Source organism: Zingiber officinale, chromosome 6A (assembly GCF_018446385.1).
Source record: "Zingiber officinale cultivar Zhangliang chromosome 6A, Zo_v1.1, whole genome shotgun sequence".
Lineage (NCBI taxonomy): Eukaryota > Viridiplantae > Streptophyta > Magnoliopsida > Zingiberales > Zingiberaceae > Zingiber > Zingiber officinale.
The window spans coordinates 19,707,613-19,732,912 of record NC_055997.1 but is presented as its reverse complement, the minus strand read 5'-3'; the positions used below and the strand labels follow the sequence as shown (position 1 = coordinate 19,732,912).

The 25,300-nt window shown below is 43.0% G+C and overlaps 1 protein-coding gene across 6 annotated transcripts in view; it reads right to left on the bottom strand.

The window, feature by feature from the left end:
- LOC121996037 (general transcription and DNA repair factor IIH subunit TFB5-like) overlaps positions 1-24,150 on the bottom strand; it is a 29,240-nt gene extending 5,090 nt beyond the window's left edge. For 4 of the 6 annotated variants that reach the window (XM_042549842.1, XM_042549843.1, XM_042549844.1 and 1 more), the window contains exons 1-2: positions 23,683-24,150; positions 4,514-4,572 (exon numbers count right to left, since the gene is read on the bottom strand). The gene's annotated coding sequence lies outside the window, so the exon portion shown is untranslated. The remainder of the gene's footprint in view (positions 1-4,513; positions 4,573-23,682) is intronic. The other 2 variants (XM_042549845.1, XM_042549846.1) reach the window with 1 other exon arrangement.
- Positions 24,151-25,300: the final 1,150 nt, after the last annotated feature.

The following is a 25,300-nucleotide window of genomic DNA, read 5'->3' as shown; positions in this document are numbered from 1 at the left end:
CCGCTCACGAGCGGCCATGCAGCGACGTCCGTTGCTCGCTAGTAGTCATGTGTGCACACCTGCCACTCGCGAGCGATCGTGTGTGGATACTTGCGAGAGGTCATACATGGACACCAACTGCTTGCGAGGGGAGTGCATGGATACCCGCCGCTAGCAACAAGCGTAAGTGGCCATGTTGGACTAATTGTCCAGAGCCATCGGAGCAATTGGAGGCTTGCGTGGCCGAGGACAGTGACGCACGCAACGGGAAGGAAAGGTGTTTTGTCCGATTTTTGGTGGATAAAAAATCGGTAACAAATGAATTCGCTGATAGATTTATGAATCCCGTGTATTATTCCATGCGAAGTAAACGACAAAAAGAATTAATAATCCATATCCTTTCTTATGGAATAAATAACGAAAAATTCCATGAAAACTTTCCTCAGTTTTTGAATTCGTCATAGCATTTAGTCTCTATTTTTTATCCGATGCAATTTACTTTTTTGGGTTGCCTCCACATCTATAGGCCATCAAACGATAATTCCTACACTTCCGATCTAATTCACATTGCCTCCTCGCTCGACTATAAACACTCCATCTAGTACTCTACACTCAGGCAGCAGACACCACTAGAAAGACTTTATAGCTAGCGTTGATTTGGATGGGCAATTGATTAGTCTCTAATCTTGTCCGAAAGCGGAGAAGATGATGCGCTGGGTAGATGGTTTTGATGTTGATCGTGTAAAGACTCAAAGTCGATAAAAAATGACTCTGAGTAGCCCTGCGTGTCAAAAAGAACATCAACAACCAGGTTAGGGAGGAGTCCTTGGCACAGACATTCTAACGCTCAAGTCAGTGACCAATTGAAGCCGTAAACAACAGATGAATAGTGGATGCATAATGTAGCTTGTATATATTGTTTGCATAATGTAAGCGTACATGTGCCTGCAGATGGAAATCCCCTTTTATAGTGTTACTGTTTATCTATACACGAATCTCAAAGTGTTTTTAAATAGGACAGATTATAAAGATGCTTTAACACTTTTCTTAAAATAGGCAGAGTGAAAGTTTCTAGAGTACAACTTGCAAATGAAATATTCTCTATTATCCATAGTACAAATCGTCAAAAAACAATGTCAGGTCGTTGGATTGAGGGGCCCTTAATATATTTAGTTGTTAAACCAACAGAGCCCTTCCATAATCTAATCGGTTATTGCTCCCAAGAATGACTAGGTCGGATTTGAGGAATATTGTCGGAGACTCATCCTTCGCTCAATCGTCCCGGTTGGACCAAGTGTCTAGTTTGTTAGATCAGACCATTGGTCCGACCGGCTAGATTACTTTGCTAAAAATAGTTAACTGTGTTATCCTTGGGTGATGAAGAGGACCTGGCTTTGGATAGTACTGACTTGACTTAGAGTTTCATCAATACTGAGGGGCTCGATGTCTGACCAAGACAAAGGTCCAGTCAGATAACCTCTTGGCCTAGACGATCGACTACGCTGGCCCGAGTGCTGACTCCTCCTTGACTTTGACCACAATGTCAGCCGGTCTCCTAGACTTTGACCTGACTCGAGGGTCTTACCTTATCCACTGTATCACAAGCCTCCCTTTTAAGTTTAGTCAAAGGAGGTTATAGGTCCGACTGACTAGACACTTCTCTTGTTTATGTTCCTTGTGCTTTGATCGGACGCCCACTCTTTGTTTGACTCCTGACACTAGTTGATGTTATACTTAGTTGTTGGTGCTTCCCGCATCCCTTGTTTCCTGATCAGATGCTCATTCTTTGTATCTTTGCTCGGCTTGAGCTGACATCACTTTGGCCCCTAGGAAACAAGGCAAATCATTTACTAATTAATGCTTGATATGATGAGTATGTATTTTTTTATCATAAGCTTGTTTATTGTCTCTCATCCCTTATAAAATGCAACCTGTGTCTTGTTTATCAAGCATCACATGCCTATGATGAGGAATATCCAATATGACAGGTGACTGTTGAGATTTGATATGACTGTTGGTAGTTCAAATTCAATGATCTGGATTGAGTCTCTTTCCTCCATCCCCTTGATCATACGGTTGTGAGCGGTCATCACTAGAGTTTTTAAGGTTCATCCTTTTTAAAGTTTTCTCAATCATCTTCTTCTTCGTCCTCTCCTTTCTGTTGTTGCTGACAATTCTCCAAGCTTTCTGTCCTCATCATAAGTTCATTTTTTTCATCCTTCGTTCAACTCTCTTCCTCTTCCATGGCTTCTGCTCCCCCTATCATTATTTATGGGCTCTGGTACACCTTCACCACCTCTGACTTCAATGTCGAGGAGGTGGACCAGATATATCTCACCTATCACATCCCTCCCAACAATAGCATCATCATCCCGTCTGGCCACGACTACTCCAATCTTCTTTCGGTCGACTATTTTATTTTCTTTAAAGACCAATTCTTTGTCGACCTTCATTTTCCCTTGCACCCTTTTTTCTTAGAAGTTTGTGCTTAATTTCATATCCCCTTGCAACAACTAGCACCTAATTCCATTAGGTTAATGTGTGGAGTTATTGTACTGTTTCGTCTATATCAAGTCCCATTGCATCCCGAGTCTTCCACTACTTTTATTACCTGAAGAAGTTCGAGCCGAGTGTCTTCATCTTCTAGGCCTGAGTGGGTGCGGTATTTTTTGATAAGATACCTTCATCCAATAAAGGATGGAAATCTCATTACTTCTATCTCCGACCAGTCCCTCCAGTGACCTCCGGCGTCTGATCAACTATCCAATCTGAAATATCAACCCTCTCGAGCTGGGTGTGTATCGGTGGGAGCTAGTCTACCTCACGGTGTCCGACAGCTATCCAATCTGAAATACTACATTCATAAGTTGTTGACTAAGGGCGTACTAGACTGAGTCCCATCTGAGTCTAATTGCCTGATAGCTTCAGTAAGGAATTCAACTTCCTTTCGTTGTTAAATATAATTGATTTCATTTTATCTTTTGTAGTTAAAACCATGTGAAAAGCTTTATTGAATAACTCTACAAAAATGGATGATGAGGAGACGGACGTGCGAGGTGAGGTCAAGATGGAAAGCCATGGGCTTATGCCAATCGACTAGGATGAGGATCCAACCAGCGGAGAGAAATCCAGGTGAGTCACGGAAAGTGATGCCCATGGTGATCCCCTCCGAGTCCGCTACTTCTAACTAGCCTTTGATTCACCGCTAGTGACTCAAGGGACGTCGATCGACCACGCCTGTTCGATCAAATACACTCGCACAACAAATCTCCACCAAAGCTCAGTTCACTTGCCAGTCATCCAAGCAGGGAGAGGTTTTAATCCCTATATTTCTAGAAGTTATGTCACGCCCCGAGGGTAAGGTTGTCCGACAGAAATCAGATAGCACATCCTCTGTAACAATGACAATTTCACCCTGGATACATAACCACAAATATATTAAACAACCCACGAGGCTGAAACAAAACGCCATAGATGACAATAACCATACCAACATAAAATATGTACATAGAAAAATGTTTGCATGCACGCATGCCTAACAAAAAATCATACACTCAAAAATAAACAAATAGAGAAACTATATGAAAAATCAACCCCTAGTAAACTTCAAATACTAAAAAGTTAAAATGCACCCACGACAACATAAGAATGAATACGAGACATCTTAGCTGACATGGGACCAGCAACCAGGATCTCCATGCGACAAGACTTTATTTTCTACTTGAAACATAAGAAAACAAATGGGTAGTGAGTATAAGATACTTAGTGGATAGATCACATAAAGTGCATGAAAAAAAAATAACAAGAACCAAGGGAGTAGTCTTAGTGTCTTCACTTACTAGCTCCAACAAGAGGAAAATATCAACCCTGGATTTTACCAACCTGAGCAACCAAATATTGCACATACATATAACAAGTATACAACAACTATTGACTGCAGCCGAACTGCTAGCTAGGGTATGTAAGACATCATTGTCTGTGGGAGAACACTCTACTACGGATGGTCCTGTGGGCAGACTAGTGGTCACTACATGTGGGAGAACATTATACCACGGATGGTCTCATGGGTAGACAGGGCATGTAGCTATCTAGCTACGAACTGCGGGCGAACACGCTATCCCGAATGGTCCCGTGGGCAGTCAAAGTCTACAAGTACCCAACCAATAAGAACAAGAAACTGACATCAATAGGGTATACGCCACTAGTTATATCACAGTCTAAAGGTATCGTATGAGTACCAACAATCAAACATAACCACAATAAGGTTGCATAGATATACCATGGATAACACATAAGAGCAACAAGGATAGTTATCAATATCAAGAATCAACCAAACATAGATTCAAGGTAAGCTACGCATACTATCACAATAATAATATCAAACAATTATGCACAAAGATTCAAGGTAAGCTATCACAATAATAATACCAAACATAGATTCAAGGTAAGCTACGCATACTATCACAATAATAATATCAAACAATTATGCACAAAGTACCAAAGATCTAATAAAGAGCAAAAAGGATCTACCCACCTCTAATGTAGAACGTTCCAATAGTCTCCAAATCCGATGCTCTCTCTCGAGCTCAAATCCTAAAGAGGAGAAAATACGAAAGAATATTTAAGTATTAAGTGAATCCCAATAGAAAACTTCATATAGCCAATTTAAATCTCCTGTTCCTTGGTATTAATTGTACGAATTTCTCAGTTGATTGCCCATTCTTTAATAACAGCTCTAGCTTAATTAGTCTATCAACCAATTAATACTCTATGGATTTAACAATTCGCTACCCAAATCCATTGAATTACAAACTTAGTAATTAGTCAAACTGTTGGTGCAGTTTACACTAACGGTCTAACTCAGATTTTGATAAATGACAAATAAGTTAAGTTAGGTTTTATTATGATCCACCCACTTGATTAAGTGTGTAGGAAATCCAGCTAGGTTGACGGGTCGATCGGATAGCTGATACGAAGTCCAAATAGGTCGACGGGTTGATCGGATATCTCGCAAGAAATTCAGCTAGGTCGACAGGGTCGACCGGATAACTGATACGAAGTCCAGATAGGTCGATAGGCTGATCGAATATCTAGCGAGAAGTCCAGCTAGGTCAACAGGTCGACCGGATAGTTGGCATAAAGTCCAAACAAGTCAATGGGCTGACCGGATGTCTACCAAACTGATAAGTTAAGGTAAGTCACTAGAGGAGAGTGACCAAGTGAGGACAGATCCCAGTTGAAGGGACAGTAGGCGTCGGTCCAATTTATGTCCATTTGGGATCCCTAAGCTGAGATATTGACTAGTTCCTGGTTCTGAGAGGGTAGAGACTAATTACTACCCTTTATTATTATTAATTATTATTTGTCCTAATACTTGTTTTGTAGGTTATTAGGACTAACGTTATTTTGCAAGACAAAAGGAGAAAAATTGTCTTCGGATGAACAGTGTCGAAAGCGCCCTCAAGCAGTAAAGGCGCCTTAGTACTGTTCATAAAAGGCGCCTTCTATGGCTATGGAAGGCGCCTTTCGTAGGATAAATTTTGGCCAAATTTGTGGATAAGTGTCGGGCTGTTCAGGATCAAATTTACCTTATTGGATGCGCCTTCCATGGCTATAGAAGGTGTCTTCCATGCCTTTTATAAGGCTGTCTCAAGAAGGCATTAGAACAATACTGATATACGAGCTACCGTGCATCCTTTTGAACTTCCAAATGCCCCAAGCTTCTACTACGACTCTGCTGCGAAGTTGTTATGCCCAACAACTGCTCTGAGAACTTCCGATCACGGCCGGTAGACCGACACCGACACACGAGTGCTCCTACTTCTATTTCTAAAAGTGTCAGTAACATTTCATTTGTATACTTGATTATTGTAAAAGGACAAGTGCAGTGTGTTGCACTTGTTCGAACTTTCTTTGTACTCGATTTCCTCTTATGGAGGTATCGGAAAAGACCTTTAGTAAATTACCTATCGATAGGTCTGTGGGACCTGGGTCTTGGAGTAGGAGTCGCCGAAAGCTCCAAACCAAGTAAACTGCTTGTGTCATTCTCGTGTCTTTTTAATTTCGATTTCATACATACTTTTCGTTGCACATACTTGTGATTTTAAAACCGACAAAATGAGTTTTTGAAAACCACGTGATTCACCCCTCCCTTTATGTGTGATCGATTCAACAAGTGGTATCAGAGTAGGTACTGCTTTGAATTGGTGCAACCACTAATCAAGACGGGGAATCATTTTCAGTTTTTTTTTATTTAAATTGGGGAAACTTTACCTATTCAGATAATTTTTTTTTGCTCATTCGATTTTAACTCGAAGTTGGTGCAATACCTCTCGAGTTCTTCTATTTGTTTTATATCTCAAACTCTGCTAATTCAAGACCAAGTCTTGGTACCTTCCTTTAGTTTTCTATCTTCAGTGCTTGATGGCTCAAGGTGAAGGACGAAGCGTTAAAAACCACCTCCATATGAGATGTACAAGGGACATGAATTCAATCTGTAGAGGATGCAGATGGAAATTTTCATCCTTATAAACGACTTCGATGGTGGCATGAAGATCAAAATAAAACATAGAAGACAACAAAAAAGATAATAAATTCAATTGTAAGATTGCTATCTAATGAAATCACATGCAAAATTAAAGAACATTGAGATGCCTATGAGTTCTGGACTCGACTAACCAAGCTTCACGAGGATCCGATGGAGCTAGAGGATCAAATCAAACTAGAGCTCAGATCTAAGTCCGAATCCCAGAGTCATCCTCAGAATAAGATCAAACCAGCTTTATTACATTAATAGCAAAAGAGGATGTAGAAGGATCCAAATCAGAATTAGAAAAAACATCAAAGTTCAAATTTGAGACGACGGTGGACAAGGAGGAGAATCCTAACGAGGATTCTAAAGGTAAAATTATAAAGTTAAAATTTAAATATCACATAATATGCTTCAAATGCAGTAAAAGAGGACATTACAAAAATAAGTGTCCCACCTATAAGACTCGAACCACACAACTAAAGGTAAAGGAGAAGTCGACACTAAAAGTTCAGAAAGGGAAGGAGCATATCCAATGTTTCAGATGCAAAAAGATGGGTCATTATAAATCTCAATGCCTAGAAGAAAGATCCAAGGATCTAGGGGGAGCAAAGGTTAGTAAGTTTACAATATATGAAAATCTTTTTTTTTTCTACACATGTTAGTAATTTGGATAAAAACTACTGCTCGAATTTAGATTCTTCCCAAAAATTAGATATGCATGCTCACTCAAACAAATCAATTAATTTAACTAACCAAGCTAATTTAAAATCATTTAATAATCCTTCAATGTTTAAAAATTTACCTTTAAGCTTTAGAAAATTAAAAAAATAAAATAATCTTTTGAAAAATAACATTTATAAACTAGAAAAAATAGTTAATAATCTCACCATATCATTAAATCTAGATTTGAATTACAAGTCTAAACCAAATTTAAATAAAAAAATTAAGATATAATCAAGTATATCTTGATTATGAAATTAATCAACAAATATAATAACAAACCAAAATTAAATCAGAAACATAAATTAAAATACATAAAATCTACACTTAACTCAATACTTAAAACTTAAATAAATCTAATAAAAGAAATATTTAATAATTCACGTGGAGACTCCAAACTAGTTGGCACCTCAAAAATCAACAACTTACCCAGATGAGTAATTAGGGCTAGTCTAAATAGGGACAAAAAGTTTAACTTTACTAACGATACTGTTGGGACCATTGGTGGCCGGCTAGAAGGGGGGTTGAATACCCCTGCACAATAAAAAAAATCAAAAATACCCTTCTCGGACTTTTTAAAAAAATACTTGCGTAAAATAAATAAATAAACAAACTAGAAAGACGAGGCTCACGGATTTGACTTGGTTACAATCGAGGAGGTTGTTAATCCAAGGAAGGGATCACACTAAGTATCTCCTTCAGGCGGAGAAGCTTCTTACAGCAGTGAAAGTACAGAAATGAGAAGCTTAAACTAAAAGAAGAGCACACAAGTGTTGTAATGCTAATTGCTTGTTGATTGAAAAGCTTTTGGACCAACGTTGTGTTTATAGCCCTGATCGGGATGCCTGGAGGGTTCCAGGCGCTTGGAAGAGGATAAAACTTTATCCCCTTCGCAACGGATCACGGTCAAATCATGATCTGGTCAAAGTCGGGTTTCGGGCGCCCGAAATCGCTTCGGGTGCCTGGACCACTAAAGTCAACATGGTTGACTTTTTCTCGTCCGGTGTTGCTCGCCTCGGTTCGGATCTTCCGCTAACTTGGGTGATTTCGGTCAACCGAAATAAGACTCACCCGAATCCAATTTCGACTTTCTTGAGCAACCTTCCGCTCCGGCTTCTCGTCCCTCGGAAACGTCACGCGCTTCCTTCTCGTCCGCCCGCGTACTCTTCCGCAGCACCTCATCCCTCGGACACACCGAGCCCGTCGGCTCTCTCCCGTGCCATCCTTCTCGCTAACTGCATTTTTTGCTCGACTTCCTGTGCTCCTAAGCTCTTGCACACTTAGACATAAAGTTAAAACATCACAGGACCTAACCTAACTTGGTTGATCACATCAAAACAACCTTGGGGTTCTAACAGATACTAGTGAAATTTTGGATGATACTAAGTTAGGGAAACTTTGTCTATGCATGTCTAAAAAGATATAACTTCAACTTGGTGCATTTAACTTAGTGGAACTAACTGAAGCTACCCCTTACGGATCTTAACTAGTTAGACCAAGGTTTTATACTAAGTTTAGTGAATAGGACTATTTAGAAAACCTTGAAGGCATGATTACTCTAATGATGTCCAAGTGACTCATCATAACCCAGAAGTTTATTCAAAGAATGTCTGTTTATTGAACCCAAAGCTCAACATAAATCTAACACAAAGTTAAACTAAAGTCTGAAATTAAATTTAACTCATCTCACAAAGTTATAGGATTCTCTGATTGAAAATATTGATCGGGTGAGATGACTAAAGCACATTTAAATTTAAAATTTAAAATTTAACTTAAAATTTAAAATAAAAATTAAACTTAAAATTAAAATTAAAACTAAACTTAAAATTCTAAAATTAAACTTAAAATTAAAAATTAAAAATAAAAATAAAAATAAAAACTTAAAATTTAAAATTAAAATTAAACTTAAAAATAAAAATTAAACTTAAACTTAAACTTAAAATTAAAATTAAAATTAAAATTAAAATCTAAAAAAAAAGGTGCCTCCTGAAGGCGCCTCCGACACCATCGAAGGCGCCCTCAGGATAGGCGGGAAAAATCCTGCCTAAATGGTGGAAGGCGCCTTCAGCTATTTGATGACGACCATAACCTATGGAAGATGCCTTCCATTAAGCTTGAAGGTGCCTTCAAGCAACATTTTCTCAGTGAACAGAAAGCTTTTTGTTCGCGATCTCAGACACGACAACGCACCTTCCAGCCACGATTTCTCAACATTTTCATCCCTAAAACATCAAAATGCCTCCTAGGTATAACCTTAACTTAGTTTATCTTGTCAATCCTTAGTTCTTATGTGTTTTCTGTGTCAATTTATGTTTATATGCTTGTATAAAATTAGGAAAAGACAATATATTACCTCTAGGTCTAGCAATACTCCATCTACTAATGTCAGATTCTCTACTGAGCAGCTTAGGTTATCCTTTTTATAGCATACATATGTTGCCCTGAAATCTAGGTACTTAAGTAGAACCTTTTTTACTCAATATTGCATCCTTGTCACACAGATTATTGAGCATTACCAGTTAGATAAGCTAATTTACAGAAGTCATGCAGTAAATCTTGATTTGTGTACTCAGTTCTATAACAACATAGGAAAGATAGATGACCTGACCTACTCCACCAGAGTTGGTGGAAAAGTTTTCACTTTTCTCCCATCTTATTATATGATAGTTTAGGACTTAGGCGATCTGCATGCACATTTTTGTGCTACCCTAGTAAGGATCTGTCATTTGATGAGCCCTACTCTCATATTACGTTAGATACTATCTATATGTATTTTTTTGGGAGGCGAGACTACCTACTGTGACTGACTTTAGATCACTCTCCCTTAGGGTCCAGGACTATATCCTATATCGAGTCCTGACCATATGCATTTTGCCAATCATATCTCGTGATGATGCGACCCTCCCACTCTTTCTTTTTGTATACTCTTTGTTAGTGTCTAGACATTGACTTCATAATGTCATACATGCATCCAGTCTCATCACTAGACGTCAGGTTCATATGTCCTATTGTCATATCTTGATATACATATTTTCGATCATAGGAGTAGATATGACCCAGGGTACGTTTAGTTCCCTTAGTATATATGATGAGTTTGGTCAGCGTCAGCTAGCTTTAGTGCATATAGACATCACTGCTCAGGGAGTTTTAGCCTAGAGAGGTTGGCTGTAGCCAACATACAAGTCGAGGCCAAGGATGATTTTCCACCTATTTTTTTAGCCAAGGAGTGGCCAGAGTTAACGACTGAGGAACTATTTAGACATCCTCCGACTTCGACCCAGCCCTCGACTTCTCTATCCATCGAGGATTGATTCGCTCGACTTAAGGAGTCCTTCGTACAACTTCGGCAGTTAGTCTTGGATGGATTTAGCACACTCCGGGGGGAGATGACCACAGTATTTACTTTTCTCTGAGATGACATGACCACCAGATTTGAAAAAATTCTGTTGGTACCCCAAGATAGTTTTGATGTGATCAAACAAATTAAGTTAGGTCATATTGTGTTTAACCCTGTGTCTAAGTGTGCGGGAACTTAGGAGCACAGGATGTTGAGCAAAAGATGCAGCTAGCGAGAAGGACGGCATGGGAGAGAGCCGACGGGCTCGGTGTGTCTGAGGGACGAGGCGCTACGGAAGAATACACGGGCGGATGAGAATGAGGCGCGCGACATTTCTGAGGGACAAGAAGCCAGAGCGGAAGCTTGCTCAAGAAAACCGGAAGTTGGGTTCGGGTGAGCCCTATTCCTGATGGCAAAAATCACCCAAACGAGCGGAGCCAGAGCGGAAGACCCAGACCGAAGAAAGTGGAGCCAAAGCTGGAGGCATGGAGAGAAAGTCAACAAAAGGTTGACTTTCACCTTCGAGGCGTCCGGAACCATTCGGGGCTCTCGAAGCAGTCTAGGGCACACGGAATCATTCCGGGCACCTAGAATCCAAAACTCAGCCAAATTCGACGTGGCATGAACCGTTGCGTCGGGTATAAAATATTATCCCATTCCAGGCGCCTGGAACCCTTCCAGGCACCCCAAGTAAGGCTATATAAACAACCCTACTCCCAGAAGCTAAAGATAATGAAAAATAATGAAACAACACTTGTACGCTTTTTCTGTTTAGCTTTCTGATTTTGTGTGTTCATTGCTGTAAGAGGCTTCTCCGCCCAGAGGAGATTTTTAGTGCGTTTTTTCACAGTCTTGGATTAACAACCTCCTCGGTTGTAACCAAGTAAATTCTTGATTCCTCTTTCCTTTTAGTTTCTTTATTAGTTATATGCAAGTGTTATTTTAATCAAGTTATTTGTCCGAGAAAGGTTTTGTTTTATTTTTATGCAGAGTTATTCAACCCCCTCTAGCCGACCGTCAAGGAACCTAACAAGTAGTATCAGAGCCAGGAGCCAGGATGCTTCAGGAGGACTAACCGCCAAACGAAGCATACGAGATAGTCAGACCAAACATCTATCCACCAAAGTTCGAGGGGGAGTTCGCGAGCTGGAAAAAGCGAATGGAGGTATTTTTTAAAACTGATTTTGAATTGCTTTTAATAATGAAGTTCAATTTTACAGCACCCGAAAGTAAGGAAGAATACCAGTGGACGAAGAAGAAGCAGGCCGACTTCATGGCAAACAACAAAACATAGTTCCATCTGCTGAGCATCCTACTGCCATAAGAAGTCAACCAGATCGGTGTCTACAACTCAGCAAAGGAATTTTGGGAGAAGTTCCTTGAGCTACATGAAGGGACGTCTAAAGCCAAGCTCGCGAGACAAGATCTGCTAAGGAACCAGCTGAGTAACATAAAATTGGAAGCAGAAGAAACTGTTCCACATCTTCACTCGAGAATGAAGGAACTAATCACCGGACTCACGAATCTCGGAGAAAAGGTAAGCAACCGAGATTTACTAAGGTACGCACTAAATGCATTTCCTAGAACTACCGAGAGGGCATCATTAGTAGATGCTTACTATATATCTAAAGATTTGGAATCTGTCACCTTAGAAGAAATGTTTTCAACATTTGAAGTCCATGAAATGAGATGTGCATATTCAAAGGAGCCGAAACACAACATTACCTTTAAGACAAAGATGGACGAACAAGATTCATAATCCTCTCTTGACGATGACGAAATGATAATGATGGTAAGGAAATTTAAAAAATTATTTAAATCTAGAAAAACTAACCATTCGCAGGGTAGAAAGAAAAGAACAATCAGATGTTACCACTGCAACACAGAAGGACACATTAAAGACAACTACCCTAAGTTAAAGATTAAGGACAAAGGAGAGAACAAAAAGTCTGTCCAATCGAACAAATACAAGACGTTAAAGGCGAACGTCATCCGAATCAGAAATTGAAGCTATTGTCAGACTTGCGTTAATGGCAAGTCATCAAAACGACGAAAACGAAGCAAACTCGTCCGAAATGAGCATCGAGAGCATCGATGAAGGGGGAGCGACATTGGAAAAAAGCAGCACTTCAGGGGGAGCTACGGATAATGGGATCGACAAGGTAAGTCAGGTACGATCTCTTCCTCCTGATAAGTCATTCCAGTTTATAAAATATTTATCAAAGAATTGTTACAAACTAGAAAAAAAAATAAAGAGTTAAAATTAATTCTAGTCAAATCTTGTCCATTAGAAGAATTTGATAAAATAAAATTAAAAAATGATAATTTGCAAAAAGAAATAAAGAACTGAAAAATCATACATGCTCATATAATAAAGGTATTAGAAAATTCAATGGTCTAAATTGGTACCTAAATTACGACAAGGGACAAATTAGAAAATTTTCAAAGAAATATGTTCCTAAAAAATTCTTAATTAATCTAGTAGGTTGGAACCTATATTGGGTTCCAAAATCTTATCTAAATTAAATTTAATTGGACTTAGAGCTTTCAGAAAGTAGATTAAATGTTTAATTTCCTTAAGAGACTTTGTTTAGAAAGTGGTTGTTACTCCAATAACCAAGAAGGCCTAGTGCCTCACCACAACTTGGAAGCCAATTAATGAAATAAAATGTTCAATCGACTAATTGAAATTAATGCTTTAAATAGTTACTCAACATTTTTTTTACTTAGAAATTTTTTTGCAAAACTTAAAGTTTCTAAAATTATTAATTTACAAATTTTTGTTTTTTAAAGTTGATCCTGTCCGAATGCTGAATCAACGGACGCTAGGCACGGGGCGCTCTTCGACTGCTGTCGTGGATCTTCGACTAGTGGCACGAAGCTCCGGCGAACCTGCACAGAAGTCGGGCCGGGAAGGGGTTCCCGGCGGCGACCCTCCGACGCTCAAGTCAGGCGAAGCTCAAGAAAGAAACAGTGGCTTCAAAACTCGTAGAATGCGTACCTCCGGCGAAGAATGAGGGCCTTTATATAGGGCAGCGAAGAAGTGAGTGTACACCTACCAAGGTGTACACGTGTCCATGGCCCATACTCCAGTAAGGACTTATCAGTGAGCTTCCCTAACCCATACTGCTACAGTCTCAGCATGTCCTCGATGGGACAGCGGAATCCCCTGTCACAAGATTTGGAGCGTGGCCCACACGTGAAACATACCGTTGTCGAAAAGACGCCTCGTCCTTTTCCCTCGCTCCAGATCCGCTTCCGGGCGACAGCTCCTCAACATCCTACGACATACGCGGTGGTTTACTGGGAGATCTTCCATCACGTGCTTCATGGAGACTATTGTTACCTTATGGCTTTAAGGGACGTCCGCCGCCCCGCGACCTTTCCACCGAGCGCCGAACCCTAATTTCGACAGGCGCCTTTAACCATCACCAATATCGCCCGGCCGGCCACCGCCTGACCCATCCTCTCCTGGACGTTCAATTCCATCGGGCGGTTACCGCCGATCGGACTGCACTCTCTCCGGATGGACAATCGCCATCGCGACTTCCACGCGGCTGACTCCATGTATGGGTCCCCTGTTTACTACCGATCACTGCCTCCCTTTCAAGTCTAGTCGAAGGAGATTTAGTCCAACTGAGGACTAAGAATCTGGACGAGCGGCTCCGTGTTGGTATCCTCCGCTCGACCAACCATAGAGGTAGCCAACAATGGCATTCACCGGATCTCCTCGTGTTCGCCAATCTTCGACATTAAGGTCGAGTACGCCATTAAATGTCCGAATGATCAATGCCACGTGAGCATCGCTATCGGCGCGGTGGCGTGGTATTTCACGTGATCGCGATTCAAATGGACGGCTCGACGATGCTTGATTCCGTGACTGATCCAACTGGAGGCCGCCCACCTTCACCCTATAAATTCTTCGTTTCCTTCTCTTCCTCACTTGCCTCCGCGATTTCGACCATTGCCCCCTGCACTTCGGAGCTCCGGCGATCCTGTTTCTGCTCTCCGACGCTCTCCGGCGCCTTTTCCTTGATCCCTTTCCCCGCAGCAAGGTTTTATATCTTTCCTTCCTCCTTTCCGGTGTTTCCTCCGCAATTTTTTCTCAGTTTCGATCCCGCCTCCTCGGCATCTTGTCGCCCTCGCCGCCCTCCGGCGAATCCACGATCGCCGCCGTCGAGCTCCACGAATCCGACGTCTTGTGGACCTCCATCGCAGACGGTCAGGAGCCGGCGCCGCCCCCTCCGCCTGCCTCGCTGAGCGACACTTTCCTCTCGTTTCGCTCTCCCCCGCCCTCCCGACCCGGTTCGAATCCTTTCTGCCCTTTTTTCGGCATGCCGCTCGGCAGTTTAGTACCCAATACCTTCCGTCTCCTCTGCGGTGTTGTCGTTTGTTTAAGATTCACAACATCCCCTCCGACCGGAGGTCTTCTTTATTTCTATTACCCCAAGCAAGCCGAGCAGGGCACCTTCATGTTCCAAGCTCGGCCCGGCTTTTCAACAACTTCCTACTTCCAATAAACATTGAAGGATTATTTTCTACATCCGTATGCCCAATCGGGCCAACTTCCCGACCCAATGGCAGTCACCCAACCCGAGTTCAAGAAGTTCAAGACCCGACCGGACTACCTCCACCAACATACTCGCCGGTCTGCGACTTGACATCAACAAACTTCTCCACGAGGGAGTGATGTACATCTTCGGTAAGTCCTATACGGACTCCTCTTCCGCCGCCTTCGGTAAGAACTTTGGTTGGATTTGCTTTGATTGTTAACCGATTTCTTTTCCTTTCTTTACGGACATCGTCATGGATTCATCATGGCCGGTGTTTTGAAGAGAAAGGCGGCAGAGAGCATGGCCAAAGAGACGGAAGCCTGGGCATCCAAATGGCCGGATCCCATGAAGGAGAGAGTGGAACTCAAGCTGAGTCGGCCGCTCAAGCTTCCCAACAAAATGTGGCTAGCGGCGCCACCCCCTCAAGAGAACGAACTGCCCCCGAGGAAGGTTCCGCTCGGGAGGAGGAGCAGCCTCTACAAAAGAGACGCCGAGTGGAGACCAACCATCCGAGCGGGTCACTGCAACTGCTCGGGGCAAGGCGCCAGAGACCGAAACCATCTCGTCCGACCAGACGCCTTCGGATTGGGACGAGCTCGCTGCTCTAGTGGAGGCTATTCCAATCAGCACCCTTCCGCCCGCTCGTCACTCAGTCCAACGCTCGACCATTCATTTGCATTTTTCTGCGCCGGCTTCTGATCCCCTTCCGACTGCCGGTCGGACGACCCCCGGTCACGGTCGCACGATTCGGGTCACTCTTCACCTACCGACTGAAGAGCTGCTTCCAGAGGTCGACCGCCCAACCGCGCCCGAGCACACCATCACCTTGAAAGGGCCCCTAGCTGAGATGTGGGCCGATGCTCGGGCACGCACAGCGCTGATCCCCCTCGGAAACTTGGCCAATAGCCACATGCGGGAGGCCGCGGGGGTAAGTTTGCTCTACTAAGTTTTGTATGCATTATTTCCGATCGGCCTCTAATAACTATAATTTTCTTTTGCCAGAGATGGGTGGAGGAAATTGCGGTTTCCAACCGCTTGGCCTTGGTGGATGAAGAGCTGCGACAACTGAAGGTCGTAGTTGGTCCGTCCGTTCGTGGCCCTTCCTATTCCGGCCGCAAAAAGAGTCAAGAAAGCTCAAACTCACCGCGGCCGAAGCAGAAGACACACTGTGCCCACCTCGCCGAGTCCGAGCGACAAGTCAAGTCGCTTGACACAAAAATAACCCTGGCCACCACTCGGAAGAATACAGCTATCTCCGATCTGGAGAAGAAGAACGTTGAGGCTCGGGGCCTGGAGCTGAAGATAAAGGAATTGACAGAGCAGCTCGACAGGGAGAAGGCAGGCCGCTCGGCCGACGCGGCTAAGATTCAGAATCTGAATGAGGCCCTTACTAGCTCCCAGGCGGCTTTCAAAGAATATCAAGATGCCGAGCCGAGTCGAGTTGCTGCCTTAAGACAGAGCTACATCCGCTCGCCCGAATTCTCAGAGAAAATATGCGAGCGAATGTACACAGCCTTCGACTTGGCTATGACCGCCACCACCACTTATCTGAAGTCTAAGGGTCCTCTCCCGGAGTCTACTGCTATTCCGGCCGGCGATCAGGTGGCGCTTCTGAATAACATTCCCAGGGACCTTTATGATTATATTGAGTAGCTTTCTGTAATTCGGTCACTCGCCAGGATATCATCCTGTTTTGTAATTGGGTCGCTCGGCCTAAAGCTTTAACTTTAATGCAATGTTTTCCTTATATTTGCTGTCTTTTTACATAACCAAAATATGTGTTCATCCGCTCTCCCATTATCACCCCTCTGGTATTCGAAAGGGATTTTTACCAAGTGTCTGGCATTGCCCTGCCGTTCGTCCCAAAATGACGTTGTAGGACGAGGGAGAGTCCACCACTACGAAGTTCACTGTCCTCGTCCTCCTGAGCGGCTCTTCTCCCAGTGAGATGGCTAGCCGGATTTGCCCGACCGGCAGGACTTCGTTGGCCGTGAACCCGTAGAGTGGAGTTGTCATGGGCAGCAGCTCGGCTCGGTCAATTTGCATCTGATCGAATGCTTTCTTGAAGATGATGTTGACCGAGCTCCCTGTATCAATAAAAACACGGTGGATAGTGTAATTCGCTATTACCGCTCACGAGGAGAGCGAGTCACGTGCGGCACTCGACCCTTCCAAGTCTCGGGCCAAGCTTATCTCGGTCCGCCGCCTTTCTCGACCGCACCGACCGCATGAATCGAGTCGCTTGACGCCGCCTTCCTCGCCGGTTGGAGTCTCCTCCGGTCGCCCACCAAATAATGTTCATCCGCCTTCTGCTTTATTTTCTTCCTCCCGAGCGGATGGTCGAGACCTTTCTCTTGACGCCGCGATTCTCCCGCCTGAGAGCGACGCCGATCGAGTCTATTGCCGTCGCTATCACCGCGCCTACCGGCTTCACGAGTTCTTTCGTCACGGCCGATCGAGGGAGACCGTCGCCGCCATTCCGGGGACGGGATGAGCCACAAAGGGAAGACTTCGAAATCCTTGTGTTGTGCATGTCCGTCCGGTGGAAAGAGCAGGAACATCGGGTCCATTTCTTCTTCGCTTGGGCCAGCGAGCCCTCGGTGCCTTGGGGGCGGATTGCTGGTAGCCGGTCGGCGCTCGATCGGCGGCGAAGCTCGATCATTGCTTCCTTTCTTCGGCCGCCTGGGCCTCCTCCACGTTGATGTACTCGTTGGCTCGTGAGCATACGGTAGTCCCGAGGCGGCTTCCGAACGAGCGAGCGGAAGAAGTCCCCTCCACAGGCCTTGTGTAAAGGCATTCATCATAGTTTCCGAAGTGGCCGTTGGAATGTCCATCGCCACTTTGTTGAACCGGTGGATGTAAGCTCTGAGCGATTCACGGCTTTGACGGCGAATGTGCTCACACTCGTTTCGCAGTAGCGACTACCGCAAATGGTGGAGGAAGGCGTCTCGAAGTCCTCAAGCTTGTGATGGATCCGTCCGGCACCTCCAAACCACCGCTGAGCCGATCCCAGAGAGTAGTAAGAAAACTCGCGTTTTACCCATCCGTATCATGGAGCGAGTCAGTTATCAAACTTACCCGACGATCATCCGAGTCTGTTGTCCCATTATACTCGCCGATCGCCGGAGGCACTTGGGCAGAGGATCTCGTAGAATAGCCTCCAAAATCGGCGATTAATCCTCTGCGATGTCCGCCGGGGCTTTTCCTTTTCGTCATCTCGCCCAGCCTTTCATCAAGAAGATCCCGATCTCTATTAGTCATTGCGGCTTACGGGTGCGGAATAGGGCGATGAATGCAACGGTGGCTGTGGTGCCTCCGCCGCCACCAGACGACGTTGCTTGCCGCTCCTACCGACCGCGCTTTTGTTTTGCCCACAAGTCATGCCCTTATCTCGATCAGGCGTCGAGTTCCTCCGTCGAAAGCGCCACCGCAGTTGTCGTCCGCCCGCCCGCCCATTGTTTCGCTCGGACGCAGGAGCGCTCCTGCACGGCGCCAATCGATCCCGTCCGAATCTTCAATCAACTGACGCTAGGCACGGGCGCTCGACCGCCGTGGATCTTCGACTAGGGCACGAAGCTCCGCGAACTCGTGAAGTCGGGCCGAAGGGGTTCCGGCACCCTCCGACGCCAAGTCGCGGCTCAAGAAAGAAACAAGGACTTCAAAACTCGAGAATGCGACCTCCGAAGAATGAGGGCCTTTATATGGGCGTCAAGAAGTGAGTATACACCTACCGAGGTGTACACGTGTCCACGGCCCATACTCCAAGAAGGACTTGTCAGCTTCCTAACCCATACCGCATAGCCTCAAGACGTCTCGATGGGACAAGAATCCGTCACAAGATTTGAACGCGCCCACACGTGAAACATACTGTCGAAAAGACGCTCTTGTCCTTTTCCCTCGCTCCAGATCCGCTTCCCAAGTGACTCCTCAACATCCTACGACGTATACGCGGTGGTTTACTTGGGAGATCTTCCATCACGTGCTTTGTGGAGACTATTAGCAGTGTTACCTTATGGCTTTGGCCGAGCGGGACGTCCGCTCGGCCCCGCGACCTTTTCCACTGAGCGCCGGAACCCTGATTTCGACAGGGCGCCTTTAACCATCAGCCGAATATCGTCCGGTCGGCCAGCCGCTCGAACCCATCCCTCTCCGGACGTTCAATTCCACCGGGCGGCCGACCGACCGTCCGATCGGACCCGGCCCTCTCCGGATGGATAACTGCCACTGTGACTTCCACGTGGCGTTGACTCCACAGGGCGGGGTCCCCTGTTCTTACTACCGGATCAAAAGTGATATCAACATTATTTTCAAGTTTTTTCAAAGTTTTCGAATACTTGATAAGTTTTTCAAAATTATTGGAAAATCAGAGTTTTTTTTTTAAACTAAAAACTTTATTATTTTTAAAAAATTACCCCTTAGATTTTTGGTGCCCCATTTTTTATGTGATCAAAGGGGGAGAAAGGAAGATTAAGTCTAGGGAGAGGTAGCTTAAATTTATTGCTTTTACTTTATGTTGGTTTACCCTAACTTAACTTGGGTTGCTCACATCAAAAAGGGAGAAATTGTTGGTACCCCAAGGTAGTTTTGATGTGATCAAACAAGTTAAGTTAGATCCTATTGTGTTTAATCCTATTTCCAAGTGTGCAGGAACTTAGGAACACAGGATATCTAGCAAAAGACGAAGCTAGCGAGAAGGATGACACGAGAGAGAGCCGACGGGCTCAGTGCATCTGAGGGATGAGGCGCTGCGGAAGAGTATGTGGGCAGACGAGAAGGAGGCGCACGACGTTTCCAATGGATGAGAAGTTGGAGCGGAAGCTTGCTCGAGAAGGCCGGAAGTTGGGTTCGGGTGAGCCCTATTCTGGATGACTAAAATCACCCAAACGAGCAGAGCTAAAGTAGAAGATCCAGACCGAAACAAGCGGAGCCGAAGCTAGAGGCCTGAAGAGAAAGTCAACAAAAGGTTGACTTTCACCTTCGGGGCACCCGGAACCATTCCGGGTGCCCGGAGCAGTTCGGGGCATCCGGAACCATTCCGGGAGCCCAGAGCAATCCGGGGTGCCCGGAACTCAAAACTTAGCCAAATTTGATGTGGCACATACCATTGCATCGGGGATAAAATATTATCCCATTCTAGGCGCCTGGAACCCTTCTAAGCATCCCGAGCAGAGTTATATAAACAGCCCTGCTCCCCGAAGCTAAAGACAACAAAAAATAGTGAAACAACACTTGTACGCTTTTTCTATTTAGCTTTCTGATTCTATGTGTTCATTGCTGTAAGAGACTTATTCGCCCAGAGGAGATTTTTAGTGCGCTCTTTTATTGCCTTGGATTAACAACCTCCCCAGTTATAACCAAGTAAATTCTTAGTGCCTCTTTCCTTTTATTTTCTTTATTAGTTATATGCAAGTATTATTTTAATCAAGTTATTTGTCCGAGAAAAGTTTTGTTTTGTTTTTGTGTAGGGGCTATTCACCCCCCTCTAGCCGGCCGCCAAGGGTCCTAATAGATTCTTCAGGCTCTGCGCGCACCTGAGCGACCCCTACCACCACCACCTGCCGATGATGATCAGACTTGATCATGTTACATATACTATTATGCATTGTATATTGTTTAACTTACTATCTTCAGTTAGTATTCTCTCTTTCAGTCTATTTGTTAAATTAGGAGTGTGTTTCATAGACTTAGACCATTATTTTTTTTATTTTTAAATAATTTGCAAATTCTAGAGTAAAATTTTTCCTTACATTTTTTTCAAAATTTCCTTATTTTAGAATTTTTAAAATCAATTTTAGCCTTATTCTAGGTCATACCTATAGAAAGCATGTTCTTATAGATCTAGGACTTGAGCATCTCACCAATACATTAGGGCTACCTTGTTTGTGTATTGCCAATCTTAGAAAAGGGTGAGATGCATAGGCAAATTGCCTGGACTTAAGATGCTTACATAAGTGCATCAACATAAATCTGGGTGTTAAATATCAAACTTATAGTAATCAGGTTAAGTAATCTAGTTTAGTCAAACACTAACTAGATAAAGGACTTAACCTGACTAACCAAGTGAACATTGTTATCTTCTGGTAGTTAGTTAGTAACTAACGGTTAGACAGTTAAGGATAATTTATAATTGATTAGATTATTTTGAAATAATATCAGGTTCAGGAGGGGGATAATATCTCTAAAAATTGTCTTAAAATTCGATAAATTTTGAAAACATTCCTTATACCTTTCAAAATTCCACTTTATAAAACGTTTATCACATGTTTGAAAAATTATGATCAAATCACATATTTTGAAAAATTATTTTAAAAACTGTTTCAATTTTTATAAACTACTTTAACCCATTTTTTTTAAAAATGTTTTTGAAAAGCTCTACAGCAACTTCTTTAAAAAAATCAATTTGAAACTCATTTCAATCTTTGAAACTTGCTTTGAAAGATGTCTTGTAAATTATTTTCAACGCTTCTTAAAAATCATTTCTACGCTTAAATTTTTTTCTAAAGCAGTTTGCAAAGCTAATAGTTTTCAAAATTATTTTGAAAGGATTCTACGATATGTTGACCAATACTTTTTGAAAACACTTTGAAAAGCTGTTATGGTTATAAAAGTTTGTTTTTAACTCCCCCAAGTAATCCTGGAACTTATCATATTTTTTACTTAGTACATTTTTTTACTTAGTTGTCTATTAATGTGTTTGATGAATGACAAAGGGAGAGGGATAGGGATTAAGTTAGTAAACAACTTAGGGATTCAGTTAGCAAACAACTTAACAACGAAATCATAATCATATTTGTCTATTTTTCCTAACTTAACCCAATTTATCATTACATCAAAAAGGGAGAGATTATTGGTACAGTTTGCACTAACGATCTAACTCAAGTTTTAATGAATGATAAGTAAGTTAAGTTAGATTTTATTGTGATCCAACCACTTGATTAAGTGTGCAAGAAATCCAGCTAGGTCAATGTGCCGATCGGATAGCTGTACGAAGTCCAGATAGATCGACGGGTTGATCGGATATCTGGCAAGAAATTTAGTTAGGTCGACGGACCGATCGAATAGCTAATACGAAGTCCAGATAGGTCGATGGGCTGACTGGATATCTGGCAAGAAGTCCAGCTAGCTCAACGGGTCGATCGAATAGCTGGCATGAAGTTCAAACAGATCGACTGGCTGACCGGATGTCTAACAAATTAGTAAGTTAAGGTAAGTCACTGGAGGAGAGTGACCGAGTGAGGATGCTCCCGATTGAAGGGACAGTAGATGCCGATCCAGTTTAGGTCCATTTGAGATCCTTAAGCTGAGACCTTGACTAGTTCCTAGTCTTAAGAGGACAGAGACTAATTACTACCCTTTATTATTATTAATTATTATTTGTTCTAATACTTATTTTGTAGGTTATTAGGACTAATGTTGTTTTACAGGACAAAAGGAGAAAAATTACTTTCGGATGAACAGTACCGAAGGCACTCTCAAACAGTGAAGGCGTCTTAGTACTGTTTATAAAAGGTACCTTCTATGGCTATGGAAGATGTCTTCCACAAAATAAATTTTGGCTGAAGTTGTGGATAAGTGTCGGACTATTCGGGATCGAATTTGCCTCATTGGAGGCGCCTTCCACGGCTATGGAAGACGTTCCATGCCTTTTATAAGGCTGTCTCGAGAAGGCATTGGAACAACACTGACATACGAGCCACCACGCATTCTTTTGAGCTTCTGATTGCCCCAGGCTTCTGTTATGACTCTACTGCACCCGAAAACTACTCTAAGAACTTTCGATCACAGTCGGTAGACTGACACCGACACACGAGTACTCCTACTTCTATTTCTAAAAGTGTCGGTAACATTTCATTTGTGTACTTGATTACTGCAAAAGGACAAGTGCAGTGTGTTGCACTTGTTTGAACTTTCTTTGTACTCGATTTCCTCTTTCAGAGATATCAAAAGAGTCCTTTAGTGAATTATCCATCGATAGATCCACAGGACTTGGGTCTTAAAGTAGGAGTCGCCGAAGGCTCCGAACCAAGTAAATCACTTGTGTCTTTCTCGTGTCTTTTTAATTTTGATTTCATACGTACTTTTCGCTGCACATACTTGTGATTTTAAAACTAACAAAATGAGTTTTTGAAAATCACGTGATTTATCCCCCTCTCACATGCGATCAATTCAACAAAACTGAATACTAAAATAAATAGAAAACCAGTAACCGATTAGGATAAGCATGGGATAAGTTATTAGATTCATGATTTCATTAATCTATCAACCCATTTATTATACTATAAATCTAACCATCATATACTTAACTCAATTAAGTCGCATGCTTTTTAGCTAATCACACCAATTAGTAACAAGGTTCAACCCTTATCCCTACTGTTAGCAGGTGAGAACTTATTGAATGAAAGCATAGCTCATTAACCTCACTGTGAACAGAAGAAGCAGACAGTTATTCACATCCCAAATCAACAAGCAAATTTCAATTCCTATAGTGAGATTAACCCTGATTGCTAATAGGATTTGATCAACTAAATTGAATGAGTGAACTTAGGTATAAACCTCATTACCTACGACTTCTTCTCCGGTGGCAGTTCACTGCTCCAGCGGTGGCTCACGACAATCTGCGTGTGGAGCAACAGTGTCAAGGGTGTAGACAATTGGCGGTGGCGACGGCGCCCGCAATAGCAGTAACTGTTGTTCAGCGGTGTCCTTGTTTTCCGACGACAGCCACAGTGACCGACCGCAGCCCCTCTCCTAGGATGGCAGAGGGCGACAGGGTAGCAAGGCGGCGTGGCGACGTCGGGCGAGAACACTGAGTGGAAGATGACGCGATGCCGGCAGCATCCCAATCACTGGCAACCCCTCCCAACCCTAGCCCACTACTCAGACGGACACGACTCAATGGGCGGCGCGGGGTGTCTGTGACATTGGGTGGAGGCGGTGCGGCGTCGGGCGAAGATGGCACGACGTCAGGTGAAAATCGTGAGATGAGGGGGTCTGTTGCGACGAAACGAAGCTAGGGCAAATAAAAGAAACTATCCATTTCTTTTAATTAATCAACTCTCTAAATAGATAAATCTAATAGATCCTGTCCATCCTAATCGAATAATCCCTATGAATTATTCTTAATTTCAATAAATAAATCCAGAAAAATCTAAATAAATTTTAGAAAAAATTTTAAGTTTAATGTGGTTATACCCATTTATGTGCTCATTATTTATAGATTTATTATTATTTTATATAAACATATTTCCCTCTTAATTCTTAACGATACAAATTTATTTTTTTCTACATAAATTTAATTGTTCCATTTTTTAATCATTTTAATTATTCTATATGTGTGTGTATTTATTCAGTATATTACAATTGGAGCCGATCAGACCACTCTTGCATCATCCGAGCGGACACCCTCACTCTCCGAGCTGCCGGTTGGGGTGATCCCCACTGCACTAGTTTCATTTTTGCTACCCCCTCTGACTGAACTATCGCAACCTCATTCCAAAATAACTTTTGCTTCCAAATCCAAGTCGAAGATGAAATCTGACGCTTTGGGACTGAACGGACAGATTAAGCATAATAAATTTTCAAGAACACTTAAACTGCATTCACAAGAGTAGCTTTCCACTAGCCTTCAGAGTCGCTTGCCCAAACACCTGATAAGAATACATGGCCCATTGGAGTAAACCTGGATACACTCCGAGTGCATACGAAAACAAATACCCTCGAGGACCTGGCTGATCGGTTTTCCTAAGATGTCACTGTGGTAAATGTTTTTCACTCTTCTATACTCCTTTCCCTTATATGTATTCATTTGTTTTCCCTTCATTCCTCTAGTTCTAGGTGAATGGCTTAGCGATGTGCCAAAGAATGGAGAAGCTAAGTCATGAAAACAAAACTTTGAAGGACTCGACCGGAGGAGCAAGAACTTCTTGAGATCCAGCCGATCGACTGCAAGCTGAAATTGCTCAACTGAAAGGCGATCTAGAGAGCCAGTTGGAGCAACTATTAAGAGCTGAGTGAGCTCTTACAATAGAGAAGGATAAGGGCCATGATCAGGCAGGCCATCAAGATTGAGAGGCTCAAGAAACAACTGAACACTTTTGATGCCCACCTCTGTTTCAAGAATACTCGGAAGGACAGAGCTATAGAAGATCTCGATCTAAAGAATAAGGAAGCTCGATCCCT